We start from the raw sequence: 21,545 nt of genomic DNA on the forward strand, positions 1-21,545 counted from the left end.
AGTTTAATTAATTAGACGTGGCCATGCAATAATAAATAACCGCGCTTTCAGACTCGAATTAGGGTTAGAATTTCGGGTTCCTATTTACGATGGAAACGGGCCAACGGGAAGAACCCACATCATTAGATGTGGGCCCCACCCTATTTCGGCCAAATTCCGTCGTCTAGGGCCTCGAAAATGCGATTTATTGATTTTCGTTCGGTTTTAACCTAATTTCCCATGAAATTATTCTTTTTTATTTTTTTCACCTAATTAATTTTGCACTTTGACCTAAAAAGTTTAAATCTTTTACCTAATTAATTTAGCTTTCCATGCCTAATTAGTTTAATTAATTGAACGTGGACATGCAATAATAAATAACCGCGCTTTCAGACTCGAATTAGGGTTAGGATATCGGGTTCCTATTTACGATGGAAACGGGCCAACGGGAAGAACCCACATTTTAACAATTAAATAATTAGGTCGATAAGTAAAAATAATCATTAATTTGATCAAACAAAAATAAATAAATAATAATGCATTGAAAATTAGGTTAAAACCGCGCGAAAATCACTAAATCGCGTTTTTGACACCCTAGACGTCCGAATTTGGCCAAACGGGGGCGGGGCCCACAGCTTTTCTATGGGTTTTGACCGTCGGTCCGTTTCCCATGGGAATGGAACCCCGGAACGCCGAAACCCTAACCCTAATTTGCCGCTTTTCGGCTTTTTCGAACGTTTTTCGGCGTTTCGAGTGAATTTGGATCCGCTAAATATTAGAGCTTATTATTATGTTTCAAGGATTAATTATTTAGGTCAAGAAAATAAAATTTAATTGGTCGAAATCCATGCAAAACTAGGTTAAAAAAAAATAACCTATGCAAAATTAGGTTAAAAGCGCGCGCGTAAATCACTAAATCTGCTTTTTGAGGCCCTAGACGGAGGAATTAGGCCAAACGAGGGTGGGGCCCACCTCCCAAAGGTGGGTTTTTACCGTTGGCCCGTTTCCAATGAAACTAGGGTTCCGGGACCCTAACCCTAATTCGACGCTTCTCACTTTTTATTTAAGACGTTTTCCCCCCCTTTTCCGTATCAAGTGAATTTTGATCCTCTAATGTTTAGAGCTTATTATTGTTACATTTTAACAATTAATTAATTAGGTCGATAAGTAAAAATAATCATTAATTTGATCAAACAAAAATAAATAAATAATAATGCATTGAAAATTAGGTTAAAACCGCGCAAAAATCACTAAATCGCGTTTTTGACACCCTAGACGTCCGAATTTGGCCAAACGGGGGCGGGGCCCACAGTCCTGCTGTGGGTTTTGACCGTCGGTCCGTTTCCCAAGGGAATGGAACCCCGGAACGCCGAAACCCTAACCCTAATTTGCCACTTTTCGGCTTTTTCGAAAGTTTTTCGGCGTTTCGAGTGAATTTGGATCCGCTAAATATTAGAGCTTATTATTACGTTTCAAGGATTAATTATTTAGGTCAAGAAAATAAAATTTAATTGGTCGAAATCCATGCAAAATTAGGTTAAAAAAAATAATCCAGGCAAAATTAGGTTAAAAGCGCGCGCAAAAATTACTAAATCTGCTTTTTGAGGCCCTAGACGGAGGAATTAGGCCAAAAGAGGGTGGGGCCCACCGCCCGTTGGGCTGTGGGTTTTTACCGTTGGCCCGTTTCCAATGAAACTAGGGTTCCGGGACCCTAACCCTAATTCGACGCTTCTCGCTTTTTATTTAAGACGTTTTTTCCCCCCTTTTCCGTATCAAGTGAATTTTGATCCTCTAATGTTTAGAGCTTATTATTGTTACATTTTAACAATTAATTAATTAGGTCGATAAGTAAAAATAATCATTAATTTGATCAAACAAAAATAAATAAATAATAATGCATTGAAAATTAGGTTAAAACCGCGCGAAAATCACTAAATCGCGTTTTTGACACCCTAGACGTCCGAATTTGGCGAAACGGGGGCGGGGCCCACAGCAAAGCTGTGGGTTTTGACCGTCGGTCCGTTTCCCAAGAGAATGGAACCCCGGAACGCCGAAACCGTAACCCTAATTTGCCGCTTTTCGGCTTTTTCGAACGTTTTTTCGGCGTTTCGAGTGAATTTGGATCCGCTAAATATTAGAGCTTATTATTACGTTTCAAGGATTAATTATTTAGGTCAAGAAAATTAAATTTAATTGGTCGAAATCCATGCAAAATTAGGTTAAAAAAAATAATCCATGCAAAATTAGGTTAAAAGCGCGCACGAAAATCACTAAATCTGCTTTTTGAGGCCCTAGACGGAGGAATTAGGCCAAAAGAGGATGGGGCCCACCGCCCATTGGGCGGTGGGTTTTTACCGTTGGCCCGTTTCCGATGAAACTAGGGTTCCGGGGCCTACAGCCTTGCTGTGGATTTTGACCGTCGGTCCGTTTCCCAAGGGAATGGAACCCCGGAACGCCGAAACCCTAACCCTAATTTGCCGCTTTTCGGCTTTTTCGAACGTTTTTCGGCGTTTCGAGTGAATTTGGATCCGCTAAATATTAGAGCTTATTATTATGTTTCAAGGATTAATTATTTAGGTCAAGAAAATAAAATTTAATTGGTCGAAATCCATGCAAAACTAGGTTAAAAAAAATAACCTATGCAAAATTAGGTTAAAAGCGCGCGCGTAAATCACTAAATCTGCTTTTTGAGGCCCTAGACGGAGGAATTAGGCCAAACGAGGGTGGAGCCCATCGCCCTTTGGGATGTGGGTTTTTACCGTTGGCCCGTTTCCAATGAAACTAGGGTTCCGGGACCCTAACCCTAATTCGATGCTTCTCACTTTTTTTAAGACGTTTTTCCCCCCCTTTTTCGTATCAAGTGAATTTTGATCCTCTAATGTTTAGAGCTTATTATTGTTACATTTTAACAATTAATTAATTAGGTCGATAAGTAAAAATAATCATTAATTTGATCAAACAAAAATAAATAAATAATAATGCATTGAAAATTAGGTTAAAACCGCGCGAAAATCACTAAATCGCGTTTTTGACACCCTAGACGTCCGAATTTGGCCAAACGGGGGCGGGGCCCACAGTCTTGCTGTGGGTTTTGACCGTCGGTCCGTTTCCCAAGGGAATGGAACCCCGGAACGCCGAAACCCTAACCCTAATTTGCCGCTTTTCGGCCTTTTCGAAAGTTTTTCGGCGTTTCGAGTGAATTTGGATCCGCTAAATATTAGAGCTTATTATTACGTTTCAAGGATTAATTATTTAGGTCAAGAAAATAAAATTTAATTGGTCGAAATCCATGCAAAATTAGGTTAAAAAAAATAATCCATGCAAAATTAGGTTAAAAGCGCGCGCGAAAATCACTAAATCTGCTTTTTGAGGCCCTAGACGGAGGAATTAGGCCAAAAGTGGGTGGGGCCCACCGCCCATTGGGCCGTGGGTTTTTACCGTTGGCCCGTTTCCGATGAAACTAGGGTTCCGGGACCCTAACCCTAATTCGACGCTTCTCGCTTTTTATTTAAGACGTTTTTTTCCCCCCTTTTCCGTATCAAGTGAATTTTGATCCTCTAATGTTTAGAGCTTATTATTGTTACATTTTAACAATTAATTAATTAGGTCGATAAGTAAAAATAATCATTAATTTGATCAAACAAAAATAAATAAATAATAATGAATTGAAAATTAGGTTAAAACCGCGCGAAAATCACTAAATCGCGTTTTTGACACCCTAGACGTCCGAATTTGGCCAAACGGGTGCGGGGCCCACAGTCCTGCTGTGGGTTTTGACCGTCGGTCCGTTTCCCAAGGGAATGGAACCCCGGAACGCCGAAACCCTAACCCTAATTTGCCGCTTTTCGGCTTTTTCGAAAGTTTTTCGGCGTTTCGAGTGAATTTGGATCCGCTAAATATTAGAGCTTATTATTACGTTTCAAGGATTAATTATTTAGGACAAGAAAATAAAATTTAATTGGTCGAAATCCATGCAAAATTAGGTTAAAAAAAAATAATCCATGCAAAATTAGGTTAAAAGCGCGCGCGAAAATCACTAAATCTGCTTTTTGAGGCCCTAGACGGAGGAATTAGGCCAAAAGAGGGTGGGGCCCACCGCCCATTGGGCCGTGGGTTTTTACCGTTGGCCCGGTTCCGATGAAACTAGGGTTCCGGGACCCTAACCCTAATTCGACGCTTCTCGCTTTTTATTTAAGACGTTTTTTCCCCCCTTTTCCGTATCAAGTGAATTTTGATCCTCTAATATTTAGAGCTTATTATTGTTACATTTTAACAATTAATTAATTAGGTCGATAAGTAAAAATAATCATTAATTTGATCAAACAAAAATAAATAAATAATAATGCATTGAAAATTAGGTTAAAACCGCGCGAAAATCACTAAATCGCGTTTTTGACACCCTAGACGTCCGAATTTGGCCAAACGGGTTCCGGGGCCTACAGCCTTGCTGTGGATTTTGACCGTCGGTCCGTTTCCCAAGGGAATGGAACCCCGGAACGCCGAAACCCTAACCCTAATTTGCCGCTTTTCGGCTTTTTCGAAAGTTTTTCGGCGTTTCGAGTGAATTTGGATCCGCTAAATATTAGAGCTTATTATTACGTTTCAAGGATTAATTATTTAGGTCAAGAAAATAAAATTTAATTGGTCGAAATCCATGCAAAATTAGGTTAAAAAAAATAATCCATGCAAAATTAGGTTAAAAGCGCGCGCGAAAATCACTAAATCTGCTTTTTGAGGCCCTAGACGGAGGAATTAGGCCAAAGGAGGGTGGGGCCCACCGCCCATTGGGCTGTGGGTTTTTACCGTTGGCCCGTTTCCGATGAAACTAGGGTTCCGGGACCCTAACCCTAATTCGACGCTTCTCGCTTTTTATTTAAGACGTTCTTTCCCCCCTTTTCCGTATCAAGTGAATTTTGATCCTCTAATGTTTAGAGCTTATTATTGTTACATTTTAACAATTAATTAATTAGGTCGATAAGTAAAAATAATCATTAATTTGATCAAACAAAAATAAATAAATAATAATGCATTGAAAATTAGGTTAAAACCGCGCGAAAATCACTAAATCGCGTTTTTGACACCCTAGACGTCCGAATTTGGCCAAACGGGGGCGGGGCCCACAGTCCTGCTGTGGGTTTTGACCGTCGGTCCGTTTCCCAAGGGAATGGAACCCCGGAACGCCGAAACCCTAACCCTAATTTGCCGCTTTTCGGCTTTTTCGAAAGTTTTTCGGCGTTTCGAGTGAATTTGGATCCGCTAAATATTAGAGCTTATTATTACGTTTCAAGGATTAATTATTTAGGTCAAGAAAATAAAATTTAATTGGTCGAAATCCATGCAAAATTAGGTTAAAAAAAATAATCCATGCAAAATTAGGTTAAAAGCGCGCGCGAAAATCACTAAATCTGCTTTTTGAGGCCCTAGACGGAGGAATTAGGCCAAAGGAGGGTGGGGCCCACCGCCCATTGGGCTGTGGGTTTTTACCGTTGGCCCGTTTCCGATGAAACTAGGGTTCCGGGACCCTAACCCTAATTCGACGCTTCTCGCTTTTTATTTAAGACGTTTTTTCCCCCCTTTTCCGTATCAAGTGAATTTTGATCCTCTAATGTTTAGAGCTTATTATTGTTACATTTTAACAATTAATTAATTAGGTCGATAAGTAAAAATAATCATTAATTTGATCAAACAAAAATAAATAAATAATAATGCATTGAAAATTAGGTTAAAACCGCGCGAAAATCACTAAATCGCGTTTTTGACACCCTAGACGTCCGAATTTGGCCAAACGGGGGCGGGGCCCACAGTCCTGCTGTGGGTTTTGACCGTCGGTCCGTTTCCCAAGGGAATGGAACCCCGGAACGCCGAAACCCTAACCCTAATTTGCCGCTTTTCGGCTTTTTCGAAAGTTTTTCGGCGTTTCGAGTGAATTTGGATCCGCTAAATATTAGAGCTTATTATTACGTTTGAAGGATTAATTATTTAGGTCAAGAAAATAAAATTTAATTGGTCGAAATCCATGCAAAATTAGGTTAAAAAAAATAATCCATGCAAAATTAGGTTAAAAGCGCGCGCAAAAATCACTAAATCTGCTTTTTGAGGCCCTAGACGGAGGAATTAGGCCAAAAGAGGGTGGGGCCCACCGCCCATTGGGAAGAAAGTCTGAAACTGTTCAACTTAATTATTTTCGAGAGGACTCAAATGATAATTTTTGCTTAAAATAAGGATTTAATTAATGATTTTTACTTAGTTCAGAGTCTGGTTGATGATTTTGATAGTTTAATGTCATAATTAACTTTTAAGCTTCAGTTTGGATATTCAAATGTGTATTATACCTAAAATTTAATGTTTGATCCAGTGGGAAAAAATCTACTACTGCATAATTGGTGAGGAAGGAATATAAAAATAAAGTTGTCCCTGAAAGCAAGGCCATTTATTTACTTTAGCAGCTTTTAATCTGCTAGGATCAGCTTTTTCCATATATACTTAATTAATATTAAAATATAAACATACGGAGAACAAAGTCTGAAGAATGTTACTTTTATATTGGGATAAAGTTTTAAAAAGTTAAAACTATATATACATATATATACCTATTAATTTCGATTTTGACTATAAGCACATTCCAATCATACAATTTTATAATAAGTTCCAAATTAAAAAAATAAAATTTCCAAAACAATAAAAAATTTAACATTCCGAGACATCGAAATCCTAATTCGAATTTGACACTTTTCGGTTTTTTTTATATTCCTAAAAAGTTCATTTTTTTACTGTTTTGATCTCAAACCAAATATTCAAAACCTGAACTTTAAACATTTCAAATTAATGGTTCAAAATTAAACCCTAATTGCACATGCGTTGCTTTTTTTTTAACGTAATGCTTGATCGGATGATTTTTTTTAAATGTTTTAATTTCGGTATCAAGTGAATTTGGATCCTCTAAGAGCAAGCTTATTATTACATTTCAACCATTAATCAGGTCAAAAAGTAAAACTAATGGTTGAAATCCATTCATTGGGTCAAAGAAAATAAAAAATAATTCATGTAAAATTATGTTAAGATGGTGTGAAAATCAATAAATTGAACTTTCGAGGTCGTAGACGACGAAATTAGACCAAAACGAGACATTGAAGTTATTTTGCTTTCACTAAGTGGCAGCCACGTGCCGTTTTGGTTAGCTAGGTAATAGTCACGTGTCATTTCGGTTAGTGGTGAAAGTTGACTGGTGCTGTCGTGAAGCCATGTTATCTTTTTAGTGACTTTTTTACTTTTGGAGTCATCAAAGTAAATTTATCAAGATAAATTTAAAGTTGCGTGGCCATTGTAAAAGGAATTAGGGGTGAGCAAAAAGTCCAAAAATCGATGATTGAACCAATAACCGAACCGAAATTCGTATTTGATTCGATTATTTTAATATTTTGGTTCAGTTCGGTTATCAAATTTTCCTTGTTCTGCATTCGGTTATCGGTTCGATTATTCCAAAAAATACCAGTCTAACAAAAAAACTGAACCTAATTTATGTTTAAACAAAAAAAAAATTTAATTTAAGTATTTTCATACTTCAATTTGTACAAAAAAAAAAAAAAAACTCAACATTTTAGTTTTAAATATTATTGAATTAATTTGGGATATACCCAATCAATTAAAAATGACTTAGGGCCCAAAAACACCGTCAACAATAACTAATCGGAAAAAAATAGGAACATGTTTTCGATTTCGATCGTTTAAACAGTGCAAATGGCTTTTTTTTTCAACAGTGATTAGCGGTATATTATGAAGTAAAATAATAATAAAACCACAAAATTCAATTTGTAAAAGGACATAATCTAACCATGGATTGGCAAATCTAATTCATAATCTAACCATGAAATTAGTAAGCAAGATTGGCAAATCTAATTTCTGATTTTAGTATTTTGATTGTTCAAACATTAATACTTCCTAGATTCATAGACACGAAGTATAAAAAAAATAAAAATTATTAATAAACATGGAGTGTTAAATAGTATTTTAGTTTATATATCATTAATTTAATATAAAACAATCATTTTTTTTAAAACGTGTGATTTGGTTTGTTTCTGATTGGATTAAGGAAATGAAATTCATTAATTAGGTTAAAAAAAAATAATCCATGCAAAATTAGGTTAAAAGCGCGCGCGAAAATCACTAAATCGCTTTTTGAGGCCCTAGACGGAGGAATTAGGCCAAAAGAGGGTGGGGCCCACCGTCCATTGAGTTGTGGGTTTTTACCGTTGGCCCGTTTCCGATGAAACTAGGGTTCCGGGACCCTAACCCTAATTCGACGCTTCTCGCTTTTTATTTAAGACGTTTTTTCCCCCCTTTTCCGTATCAAGTGAATTTTGATCCTCTAATGTTTAGAGCTTATTATTGTTACATTTTAACAATTAAGTAATTAGGTCGATAAGTAAAAATAATCATTAATTTGATCAAACAAAAATAAATAAATAATAATGCATTGAAAATTAGGTTAAAACCGCGCGAAAATCACTAAATCGCGTTTTTGACACCCTAGACGTCCGAATTTGGCCAAACGGGGGCGGGGCTCACAACATTGCTGTGGGTTTTGACCGTCGGTCCGTTTCCCAAGGGAATGGAACCCCGGAACGCCGAAACCCTAACCCTAAATTGCCGCTTTTCGGCTTTTTCGAACGTTTTTCGGCGTTTCGAGTGAATTTGGATCCGCTAAATATTAGAGCTTATTATTATGTTTCAAGGATTAATTATTTAGGTCAAGAAAATAAAATTTAATTGGTCGAAATCCATGCAAAACTAGGTTAAAAAAAATAACCTATGCAAAATTAGGTTAAAAGCGCGCGCGTAAATCACTAAATCTGCTTTTTGAGGCCCTAGATGGAGGAATTAGGCCAAACGAGGGTGGGGCCCACCGCCCTTTGGGATGTGGGTTTTTACCGTTGGCCCGTTTCCAATGAAACTAGGGTTCCGGGACCCTAACCCTAATTCGACGCTTCTCACTTTTTATTTAAGACGTTTTCCCCCCCTTTTCCGTATCAAGTGAATTTTGATGCTCTAATGTTTAGAGCTTATTATTGTTACATTTTAACAATTAATTAATTAGGTCGATAAGTAAAAATAATCATTAATTTGATCAAAGAAAAATAAATAAATAATAATGCATTGAAAATTAGGTTAAAACCGCGCGAAAATCACTAAATCGCGTTTTTGACACCCTAGACGTCCGAATTTGGCCAAACAGGGGCGGGACCCACAGTCTTGTTGTGGGTTTTGACCGTCGGTCCGTTTCCCAAGGGAATGGAACCCCGGAACGCCGAAACCCTAACCCTAATTTGCCGCTTTTCGGCTTTTTCGAAAGTTTTTTGGCATTTCGAGTGAATTTGGATCCGCTAAATATTAGAGCTTATTATTACGTTTCAAGGATTAATTATTTAGGTCAAAAAAATAAAATTTAATTGGTCGAAATCCATGCAAAATTAGGTTAAAAAAAAATAATCCATGCAAAATTAGGTTAAAAGCGCGCACAAAAATCACTAAATCTGCTTTTTGAGGCCCTAGACGGAGGAATTAGGCCAAAAGAGGGTGGGGCCCACTGCCCATTGGGCCGTGGGTTTTTACCGTTGGCCCGTTTCCGATGAAACTAGGGTTCCGGGACCCTAACCCTAGTTCGACGCTTCTCGCTTTTTATTTAAGACGTTTTTTCCCCCCTTTTCCGTATCAAGTGAATTTTGATCCTCTAATGTTTAGAGCTTATTATTGTTACATTTTAACAATTAATTAATTAGGTCGATAAGTAAAAATAATCATTAATTTGATCAAACAAAAATAAATAAATAATAATGCATTGAAAATTAGGTTAAAACCGCGCGTAAATCACTAAATCTGCTTTTTGAGGCCCTAGACGGAGGAATTAGGCCAAACGAGGGTGGGGCCCACCGCCCATTGGGCTGTGGGTTTTTACCATTGGCCCGTTTCCGATGAAACTAGGGTTCCGGGGCCCACAGCCTTGCTGTGGATTTTGACCGTCGGTCCGTTTCCCAAGGGAATGGAACCCCGGAACGCCGAAACCCTAACCCTAATTTGCCGCTTTTCGGCTTTTTCGAACGTTTTTCGGCGTTTCGAGTGAATTTGGATCCGCTAAATATTAGAGCTTATTATTATGTTTCAAGGATTAATTATTTAGGTCAAGAAAATAAAATTTAATTGGTCGAAATCCATGCAAAACTAGGTTAAAAAAAATAACCTATGCAAAATTAGGTTAAAAGCGCGCGCGTAAATCACTAAATCTGCTTTTTGAGGCCCTAGACGGAGGAATTAGGCCAAACGAGGGTGGGGCCCACCGCCCTTTGGGATGTGGGTTTTTACCGTTGGCCCGTTTCCAATGAAACTAGGGTTCCGGGACCCTAACCCTAATTCGACGCTTCTCACTTTTTATTTAAGACGTTTTCCCCCCCTTTTTCGTATCAAGTGAATTTTGATCCTCTAATGTTTAGAGCTTATTATTGTTACATTTTAACAATTAATTAAGTAGGTCGATAAGTAAAAATAATCATTAATTTGATCAAACAAAAATAAATAAATAATAATGCATTGAACATTAGGTTAAAACCGCGCGAAAATCACTAAATCGCGTTTTTGACACCTTAGACGTCCGAATTTGGCCAAACGGGGCGGGGCCCACAGTCCTGCTGTGGGTTTTGACCGTCGGTCCGTTTCCTAAGGGAATGGAACCCCGGAACGCCGAAACCCTAACCCTAATTTGCCGCTTTTCGGATTTTCGAAAGTTTTTCGGCGTTTCGAGTGAATTTGGATCCGCTAAATATTAGAGCTTATTATTACGTTTCAAGGATTAATTATTTAGGTCAAGAAAATAAAATTTAATTGGTCGAAATCCATGCAAAATTAGGTTAAAAAAAATAATCCATGCAAAATTAGGTTAAAAGCGCGCACAAAAATCACTAAATCTGCTTTTTGAGGCCCTAGACGGAGGAATTAGGCCAAAAGAGGGTGGGGCCCACCGCCCATTGGGCCGTGGGTTTTTACCGTTGGCCCGTTTCCGATGAAACTAGGGTTCCGGGACCCTAACCCTAATTCGACGCTTCTCGCTTTTTATTTAAGACGTTTTTTCCCCCCTTTTCCGTATCAAGTGAATTTTGATCCTCTAATGTTTAGAGCTTATTATTGTTACATTTTAACAATTAATTAATTAGGTCGATAAGTAAAAATAATCATTAATTTGATCAAACAAAAATAAATAAATAATAATGCATTGAAAATTAGGTTAAAACCGCGCGAAAATCACTAAATCGCGTTTTTGACACCCTAGACGTCCGAATTTGGCGAAACGGGGGCGGGGCCCACAGCGTTGCTGTGGGTTTTGACCGTCGGTCCGTTTCCCAAGAGAATAGAACCCCGGAACGCCCAAACCGTAACCCTAATTTGCCGCTTTTCGGCTTTTTCGAACGTTTTTCGGCGTTTCGAGTGAATTTGGATCCGCTAAATATTAGAGCTTATTATTACGTTTCAAGGATTAATTATTTAGGTCAAGAAAATTAAATTTAATTGGTCGAAATCCATGCAAAATTAGGTTAAAAAAAATAATCCATGCAAAATTAGGTTAAAAGCGCGCACGAAAATCACTAAATCTGCTTTTTGAGGCCCTAGACGGAGGAATTAGGCCAAAAGAGGATGGGACCCACCGCCCATTGGGCTGTGGGTTTTTACCATTGGCCCGTTTCCGATGAAACTAGGGTTCCGGGGCCCACAGCCTTGCTGTGGATTTTGACCGTCGGTCCGTTTCCCAAGGGAATGGAACCCCGGAACGCCGAAACCCTAACCCTAATTTGCCGCTTTTCGGCTTTTTCGAACGTTTTTCGGCGTTTCGAGTGAATTTGGATCCGCTAAATATTAGAGCTTATTATTATGTTTCAAGGATTAATTATTTAGGTCAAGAAAATAAAATTTAATTGGTCGAAATCCATGCAAAACTAGGTTAAAAAAAATAACCTATGCAAAATTAGGTTAAAAGCGCGCGCGTAAATCACTAAATCTGCTTTTTGAGGCCCTAGACGGAGGAATTAGGCCAAACGAGGGTGGGGCCCACCGCCCTTTGGGATGTGGGTTTTTACCGTTGGCCCGTTTCCAATGAAACTAGGGTTCCGGGACCCTAACCCTAATTCGACGCTTCTCACTTTTTATTTAAGACGTTTTCCCCCCCTTTTTCGTATCAAGTGAATTTTGATCCTCTAATGTTTAGAGCTTATTATTGTTACATTTTAACAATTAATTAAGTAGGTCGATAAGTAAAAATAATCATTAATTTGATCAAACAAAAATAAATAAATAATAATGCATTGAACATTAGGTTAAAACCGCGCGAAAATCACTAAATCGCGTTTTTGACACCTTAGACGTCCGAATTTGGCCAAACGGGGCGGGGCCCACAGTCCTGCTGTGGGTTTTGACCGTCGGTCCGTTTCCTAAGGGAATGGAACCCCGGAACGCCGAAACCCTAACCCTAATTTGCCGCTTTTCGGATTTTCGAAAGTTTTTCGGCGTTTCGAGTGAATTTGGATCCGCTAAATATTAGAGCTTATTATTACGTTTCAAGGATTAATTATTTAGGTCAAGAAAATAAAATTTAATTGGTCGAAATCCATGCAAAATTAGGTTAAAAAAAAATAATCCATGCAAAATTAGGTTAAAAGCGCGCACAAAAATCACTAAATCTGCTTTTTGAGGCCCTAGACGGAGGAATTAGGCCAAAAGAGGGTGGGGCCCACCGCCCATTGGGCCGTGGGTTTTTACCGTTGGCCCGTTTCCGATGAAACTAGGGTTCCGGGACCCTAACCCTAATTCGACGCTTCTCGCTTTTTATTTAAGACGTTTTTTCCCCCCTTTTCCGTATCAAGTGAATTTTGATCCTCTAATGTTTAGAGCTTATTATTGTTACATTTTAACAATTAATTAATTAGGTCGATAAGTAAAAATAATCATTAATTTGATCAAACAAAAATAAATAAATAATAATGCATTGAAAATTAGGTTAAAACCGCGCGAAAATCACTAAATCGCGTTTTTGACACCCTAGACGTCCGAATTTGGCGAAACGGGGGCGGGGCCCACAGCGTTGCTGTGGGTTTTGACCGTCGGTCCGTTTCCCAAGAGAATAGAACCCCGGAACGCCCAAACCGTAACCCTAATTTGCCGCTTTTCGGCTTTTTCGAACGTTTTTCGGCGTTTCGAGTGAATTTGGATCCGCTAAATATTAGAGCTTATTATTACGTTTCAAGGATTAATTATTTAGGTCAAGAAAATTAAATTTAATTGGTCGAAATCCATGCAAAATTAGGTTAAAAAAAATAATCCATGCAAAATTAGGTTAAAAGCGCGCACGAAAATCACTAAATCTGCTTTTTGAGGCCCTAGACGGAGGAATTAGGCCAAAAGAGGATGGGACCCACCGCCCATTGGGCTGTGGGTTTTTACCATTGGCCCGTTTCCGATGAAACTAGGGTTTCGGGGCCCACAGCCTTGCTGTGGATTTTGACCGTCGGTCCGTTTCCCAAGGGAATGGAACCCCGGAACGCCGAAACCCTAACCCTAATTTGCCGCTTTTCGGCTTTTTCGAACGTTTTTCGGCGTTTCGAGTGAATTTGGATCCGCTAAATATTAGAGCTTATTATTATGTTTCAAGGATTAATTATTTAGGTCAAGAAAATAAAATTTAATTGGTCGAAATCCATGCAAAACTAGGTTAAAAAAAATAACCTATGCAAAATTAGGTTAAAAGCGCGCGCGTAAATCACTAAATCTGCTTTTTGAGGCCCTAGACGGAGGAATTAGGCCAAACGAGGGTGGGGCCCACCGCCCTTTGGGATGTGGGTTTTTACCGTTGGCCCGTTTCCAATGAAACTAGGGTTCCGGGACCCTAACCCTAATTCGACGCTTCTCACTTTTTATTTAAGACGTTTTCCCCCCCTTTTTCGTATCAAGTGAATTTTGATCCTCTAATGTTTAGAGCTTATTATTGTTACATTTTAACAATTAATTAAGTAGGTCGATAAGTAAAAATAATCATTAATTTGATCAAACAAAAATAAATAAATAATAATGCATTGAACATTAGGTTAAAACCGCGCGAAAATCACTAAATCGCGTTTTTGACACCTTAGACGTCCGAATTTGGCCAAACGGGGCGGGGCCCACAGTCCTGCTGTGGGTTTTCACCGTCGGTCCGTTTTCCAAGGGAATGGAACCCCGGAACGCCGAAACCCTAACCCTAATTTGCCGCTTTTCGGATTTTCGAAAGTTTTTCGGCGTTTCGAGTGAATTTGGATCCGCTAAATATTAGAGCTTATTATTACGTTTCAAGGATTAATTATTTAGGTCAAGAAAATAAAATTTAATTGGTCGAAATCCATGCAAAATTAGGTTAAAAAAAATAATCCATGCAAAATTAGGTTAAAAGCGCGCGCGAAAATCACTAAATCTGCTTTTTGAGGCCTTAGACGGAGGAATTAGGCCAAAAGAGGGTGGGGCCCACCGCCCATTGGGCCGTGGGTTTTTACCGTTGGCCCGTTTCCGATGAAACTAGGGTTCCGGGACCCTAACCCTAATTCGACGCTTCTTGCTTTTTATTTAAGACGTTTTTTTCCCCCCTTTTCCGTATCAAGTGAATTTTGATCCTCTAATGTTTAGAGCTTATTATTGTTACATTTTAACAATTAATTAATTAGGTCGATAAGTAAAAATAATCATTAATTTGATCAAACAAAAATAAATAAATAATAATGCATTGAAAATTAGGTTAAAACCGCGCGAAAATCACTAAATCGCGTTTTTGACACCCTAGACGTCCGAATTTGGCCAAACGGGTGCGGGGCCCACAGTTTTATTGTGGGTTTTGACCGTCGGTCCGTTTCCCAAGGGAATGGAACCCCGGAACGCCGAAACCCTAACCCTAATTTGCCGCTTTTCGGCTTTTTCGAAAGTTTTTCGGCGTTTCGAGTGAATTTGGATCCGCTAAATATTAGAGCTTATTATTACGTTTCAAGGATTAATTATTTAGGTCAAGAAAATAAAATTTAATTGGTCGAAATCCATGCAAAATTAGGTTAAAAAAAAATAATCCATGCAAAATTAGGTTAAAAGCGCGCGCGAAAATCACTAAATCTGCTTTTTGAGGCCCTAGACGGAGGAATTAGGCCAAACGAGGGTGGAGCCCATCGCCCTTTGGGCCGTGGGTTTTTACCGTTGGCCCGTTTCCGATGAAACTAGGGTTCCGGGAACCTAACCCTAATTCGACGCTTCTCGCTTTTTATTTAAGACGTTTTCCCCCCTTTTCCGTATCAAGTGAATTTTGATCCTCTAATGTTTAGAGCTTATTATTGTTACATTTTAACAATTAATTAATTAGGTCGATAAGTAAAAATAATCATTAATTTGATCAAACAAAAATAAATAAATAATAATGCATTGAAAATTAGGTTAAAACCGCGCGAAAATCACTAAATCGCGTTTTTGACACCCTAGACGTCCGAATTTGGCCAAACGGGTGCGGGGCCCACAGTTTTACTGTGGGTTTTGACCGTCGGTCCGTTTCCCAAGTGAATGGAACCCCGGAACGCCGAAACCCTAACCCTAATTTGCCGCTTTTCGGCTTTTTCGAAAGTTTTTCGGCGTTTCGAGTGAATTTGGATCCGCTAAATATTAGAGCTTATTATTACGTTTCAAGGATTAATTATTTAGGTCAAGAAAATAAAATTTAATTGGTCGAAATCCATGCAAAATTAGGTTAAAAAAAAAATAATCCATGCAAAATTAGGTTAAAAGCGCCCGCGAAAATCACTAAATCTGCTTTTTGACGCCCTAGACGGAGGAATTAGGCCAAAAGAGGATGGGGCCCACCGCCCATTGGGCTATGGGTTTTTACCGTTGGCCCGTTTTCGATGAAACTAGGGTTCCGGGGCCCACAGCCTTACTGTGGATTTTGACCGTCGGTCCGTTTCCCAAGGGAATGGAACCCCAGAACGCCGAAATCCTAACCCTAATTTGCCGCTTTTCGGCTTTTTCGAACGATTTTCGGCGTTTCGAGTGAATTTGGATCCGCCAAATATTAGAACTTATTATTACGTTTCAAGGATTAATTATTTAGGTCAAGAATATAAAATTTAATTGGTCGAAATCAATGCAAAATTAGGTTAAAAAAAATTAATCCATGCAAAATTAGGTTAAAAGCGCGCGCGAAAATCACTAAATCTGCTTTTTGAGGCCCTAGACGGAGGAATTAGGCCAAAAGAGTTTAAATCTAATTTCCCATGAAATTATTCTTTTTTATTTTTTTCACCTAATTAATTTTGCACTTTGACCTAGAAAGTTTAAATCTTTTACCTAATTGATTTAGCTTTCCATGCCTAATTAGTTTAATTAATTGAATGTGGACATGCAATAATAAATAACCGCGCTTTTAGACTCGAATTAGGGTTAGGATTTTGGGTTCCTATTTACGATGGAAACGGGCCAACGGGGAGAACACCCACCCTATTTCGGCCAAATTCCTTCGTCTAGGGCCTCGAAAATGCGATTTATTGATTTTCGTTCGGTTTTAACCTAATTTCACATGAAATTATTCTTTTTTATTTTTTTCACCTAATTAATTTTGCACTTTGACCTAAAAAGTTTAAATCTTTTACCTAATTAATTTAGCTTTCCATGCCTAATTAGTTTAATTAATTAGACGTGGCCATGCAATAATAAATAACCGCGCTTTCAGACTCGAATTAGGGTTAGAATTTCGGCCTACTTACGATGGAAACGGGCCAACGGGAAGAACCCACATCATTAGATGTGGGCCCCACCCTATTTCGGCCAAATTCCGTCGTCTAGGGCCTCGAAAATGCGATTTATTGATTTTCGTTCGGTTTTAACCTAATTTCCCATGAAATTATTCTTTTTTATTTTTTTCACCTAATTAATTTTGCACTTTGACCTAAAAAGTTTAAATCTTTTACCTAATTAACCGCGCTTTCAGACTCGAATTAGGGTTAGGATATCGGGTTCCTATTTACGATGGAAACGGGCCAACGGGAAGAACCCACATTTTAACAATTAAGTAATTAGGTCGATAAGCAAAAATAATCATTAATTTGATCAAACAAAAATAAATAAATAATAATGCATTGAAAATTAGGTTAAAACCGCGCGAAAATCACTAAATCGCGTTTTTGACACCCTAGACGTCCGAATTTGGCGAAACGGGGGCGGGGGCCCACAGCATTGCTGTGGGTTTTGACCGTCGGTCCGTTTCCCAAGGGAATGGAACCTCGGAACGCCCAAACCGTAACCCTAATTTGCCGCTTTTCGGCTTTTTCGAACGTTTTTCGGCGTTTCGAGTGAATTTGGATCCGCTAAATATTAGAGCTTATTATTATGTTTCAAGGATTAATTATTTAGGTCAAGAAAATAAAATTTAATTGGTCGAAATCCATGCAAAACTAGGTTAAAAAAAAATAACCTATGCAAAATTAGGTTAAAAGCGCGCGCGTAAATCACTAAATCTGCTTTTTGAGGCCCTAGACGGAGGAATTAGGCCAAACGAGGGTGGGGCCCATCGCCCTTTGGGATGTGGGTTTTTACCGTTGGCCCGTTTCCAATGAAACTAGGGTTCCGGGACCCTAACCCTAATTCGACGCTTCTCACTTTTTATTTAAGACGTTTTCCCCCCCTTTTCCGTATCAAGTGAATTTTGATCCTCTAATGTTTAGAGCTTATTATTGTTACATTTTAAGAATTAATTAATTAGGTCGATAAGTAAAAATAATCATTAATTTGATCAAACAAAAATAAATAAATAATAATGCATTGAAAATTAGGATAAAACCGCGCGAAAATCACTAAATCGCGTTTTTGACACCCTAGACGTCCGAATTTGGCCAAACGGGGGCGGGGCCCATAGTCCTGCTGTGGGTTTTGACCGTCGGTCCGTTTCCCAAGGGAATGGAACCCCGGAACGCCGAAACCCTAACCCTAATTTGCCGCTTTTCGGCTTTTTCGAAAGTTTTTCGGCGTTTCGAGTGAATTTGGATCCGCTAAATATTAGAGCTTATTATTACGTTTCAAGGATTAATTATTTAGGTCAGGAAAATAAAATTTAATTGGTCGAAATCCATGCAAAATTAGGTTAAAAAAAAATAATCCATGCAAAATTAGGTTAAAAGCGCGCGCAAAAATCACTAAATCTACTTTTTGAGGCCCTAGACGGAGGAATTAGGCCAAAAGAGGGTGGGGCCCACCGCCCATAGGGCGGTGGGTTTTTACCGTTGGCCCGTTTCCGATGAAACTAGGGTTCCGGGACCCTAACCCTAATTCGACGCTTCTCGCTTTTTATTTAAGACGTTTTTTCCCCCCTTTTCCGTATCAAGTGAATTTTGATCCTCTAATGTTTAGAGCTTATTATTGTTACATTTTAACAATTAATTAATTAGGTCGATAAGTAAAAATAATCATTAATTTGATCAAACAAAAATAAATAAATAATAATGCATTGAAAATTAGGTTAAAACCGCGCGAAAATCACTAAATCGCGTTTTTGACACCCTAGACGTCCGAATTTGGCCAAACGGGGGCGGGGCCCACAGCTTTGCTGTGGGTTTTGACCGTCGGTCCGTTTCCCAAGAGAATGGAACCCCGGAACGCCGAAACCGTAACCCTAATTTGCCGCTTTTCGGCTTTTTCGAACGTTTTTTCGGCGTTTCGAGTGAATTTGGATCCGCTAAATATTAGAGCTTATTATTACGTTTCAAGGATTAATTATTTAGGTCATGAAAATTAAATTTAATTGGTCGAAATCCAAGCAAAATTAGGTTAAAAAAAATAATCCATGCAAAATTAGGTTAAAAGCGCGCACGAAAATCACTAAATCTGCTTTTTAGGGCCCTAGACGGAGGAATTAAGCCAAAAGAGGATGGAGCCCACTGCCCATTGGGCTGTGGGTTTTTACCGTTGGCCCGTTTCCGATGAAACTAGGGTTCCGGGGCCTACAGCCTTGCTGTGGATTTTGACCGTCGGTCCGTTTCCCAAGGGAATGGAACCCCGGAACGCCGAAACCCTAACCCTAATTTGCCGCTTTTCGGCTTTTTCGAACGTTTTTCGGCGTTTCAAGTGAATTTGGATCCGCTAAATATTAGAGCTTATTATTATGTTTCAAGGATTAATTATTTAGGTCAAGAAAATAAAATTTAATTGGTCGAAATCCATGCAAAACTAGGTTAAAAAAAATAACCTATGCAAAATTAGGTTAAAAGCACGCGCGTAAATCACTAAATCTGCTTTTTGAGGCCCTAGACGGAGGAATTAGGCCAAACGAGGGTGGAGCCCACCGCCCTTTGGGATGTGGGTTTTTACCGTTGGCCCGTTTCCAATGAAACTAGGGTTCCGGGACCCTAACCCTAATTCGACGCTTCTGGCTTTTTATTTAAGACATTTTTTTCCGCCCTTTTCCGTATCAAGTGAATTTTGATCCTCTAATGTTTAGAGCTTATTATTGTTACATTTTAACAATTAATTAATTAGGTCGATAAGTAAAAATAATCATTAATTTGATCAAACAAAAATAAATAAATAATAATGCATTGAAAATTAGGTTAAAACCGCGCGAAAATCACTAAATCGTGTTTTTGACACCCTAGACGTCCAAATTTGGCCAAACGGGTGCGGGGCCCACAGTCCTGCTGTGGGTTTTGACCGTCGGTCCGTTTCCCAAGGGACTGGAACCCCGGAACGCCGAAACCCTAACCCTAATTTGCCGCTTTTCGGCTTTTTCGAAAGTTTTTCGGCGTTTCGAGTGAATTTGGATCCGCTAAATATTAGAGCTTATTATTATGTTTCAAGGATTAATTATTTAGGTCAAGAAAATAAAATTTAATTGGTCGAAATCCATGCAAAACTAGGTTAAAAAAAAATAACCTATGCAAAATTAGGTTAAAAGCGCGCGCGTAAATAACTAAATCTGCTTTTTGAGGCCCTAGACGGAGGAATTAGGCCAAACGAGGATGGGGCCCACCGCCCTTTGGGATGTGGGTTTTTACCGTTGGCCCGTTTCCAATGAAACTAGGGTTCCGGGACCCTAACCCTAATTCGACGCTTCTGGCTTTTTATTTAAGACATTTTTTTCCGCCCTTTTCCGTATCAAGTGAATTTTGATCCTCTAATGTTTAGAGCTTATTATTGTTACATTTTAACAATTAATTAATTAGGTCGATAAGTAAAAATAATCATTAATTTGATCAAACAAAAATAAATAAATAATAATGCATTGAAAATTAGGTTAAAACCGCGCGAAAATCACTAAATCGTGTTTTTGACACCCTAGACGTCCAAATTTGGCCAAACGGGGGCGGGGCCCACAGCACTGCTGTGGGTTTTCACCGTCGGTCCGTTTCCCAAGAGAATGGAACCCCGGAACGCCGAAACCGTAACCCTAATTTGCCGCTTTTCGGCTTTTTCGAACGTTTTTCGGCGTTTCGAGTGAATTTGGATCCGCTAAATATTAGAGCTTATTATTACGTTTCAAGGATTAATTATTTAGGTCATGAAAATTAAATTTAATTGGTCGAAATCCATGCAAAATTAGGTTAAAAAAAAATAATCCATGCAAAATTAGGTTAAAAGCGCGCACGAAAATCACTAAATCTGCTTTTTGAGGCCCTAGACGGAGGAATTAGGCCAAAAGAGGGTGGGGCCCACTGCCCATTGGGCTGTGGGTTTTTACCGTTGGCCCGTTTCCGATTAAACTAGGGTTCCGGGACCCTAACCCTAATTCGACGCTTCTCGCTTTTTATTTAAGACGTTTTTTTCCCCCCTTTTCCGTATCAAGTGAATTTTGATCCTCTAATGTTTAGAGCTTATTATTGTTACATTTTAACAATTAATTAATTAGGTCGATAAGTAAAAATAATCATTAATTTGATCAAACAAAAATAAATAAATAATAATGCATTGAAAATTAGGTTAAAACCGCGCGAAAATCACTAAATCGCGTTTTTGACACCCTAGACGTCCGAATTTGGCCAAACGAGGGCGGGGCCCACAGCTTTGCTGTGGGTTTTGACCGTCGGTCCGTTTCCCAAGAGAATGGAACCCCGGAACGCCGAAACCGTAACCCTAATTTGCCGCTTTTCGGCTTTTTCGAACGTTTTTCGGCGTTTCGAGTGAATTTGGATCCGCTAAATATTAGAGCTTATTATTACGTTTCAAGGATTAATTATTTAGGTCATGAAAATCAAATTTAATTGGTCGAAATCCATGCAAAATTAGGTTAAAAAAAAATAATCCATGCAAAATTAGGTTAAAAGCGCGCACGAAAATCACTAAATCTGCTTTTTAGGGCCCTAGACGGAGGAATTAGGCCAAAAGAGGATGGGGCCCACTGCCCATTGGGCTGTGGGTTTTTACCGTTGGCCCGTTTCCGATGAAACTAGGGTTCCGGGGCCTACAGCCTTGCTGTGGATTTTGACCGTCGGTCCGTTTTCCAAGGGAATGGAACCCCGGAACGCCGAAACCCTAACCCTAATTTG

The sequence above is a fragment of the Euphorbia lathyris genome, chromosome 1 (genome assembly GCF_963576675.1).
Source record: "Euphorbia lathyris chromosome 1, ddEupLath1.1, whole genome shotgun sequence".
Taxonomy (NCBI): Eukaryota; Viridiplantae; Streptophyta; class Magnoliopsida; order Malpighiales; family Euphorbiaceae; genus Euphorbia; species Euphorbia lathyris.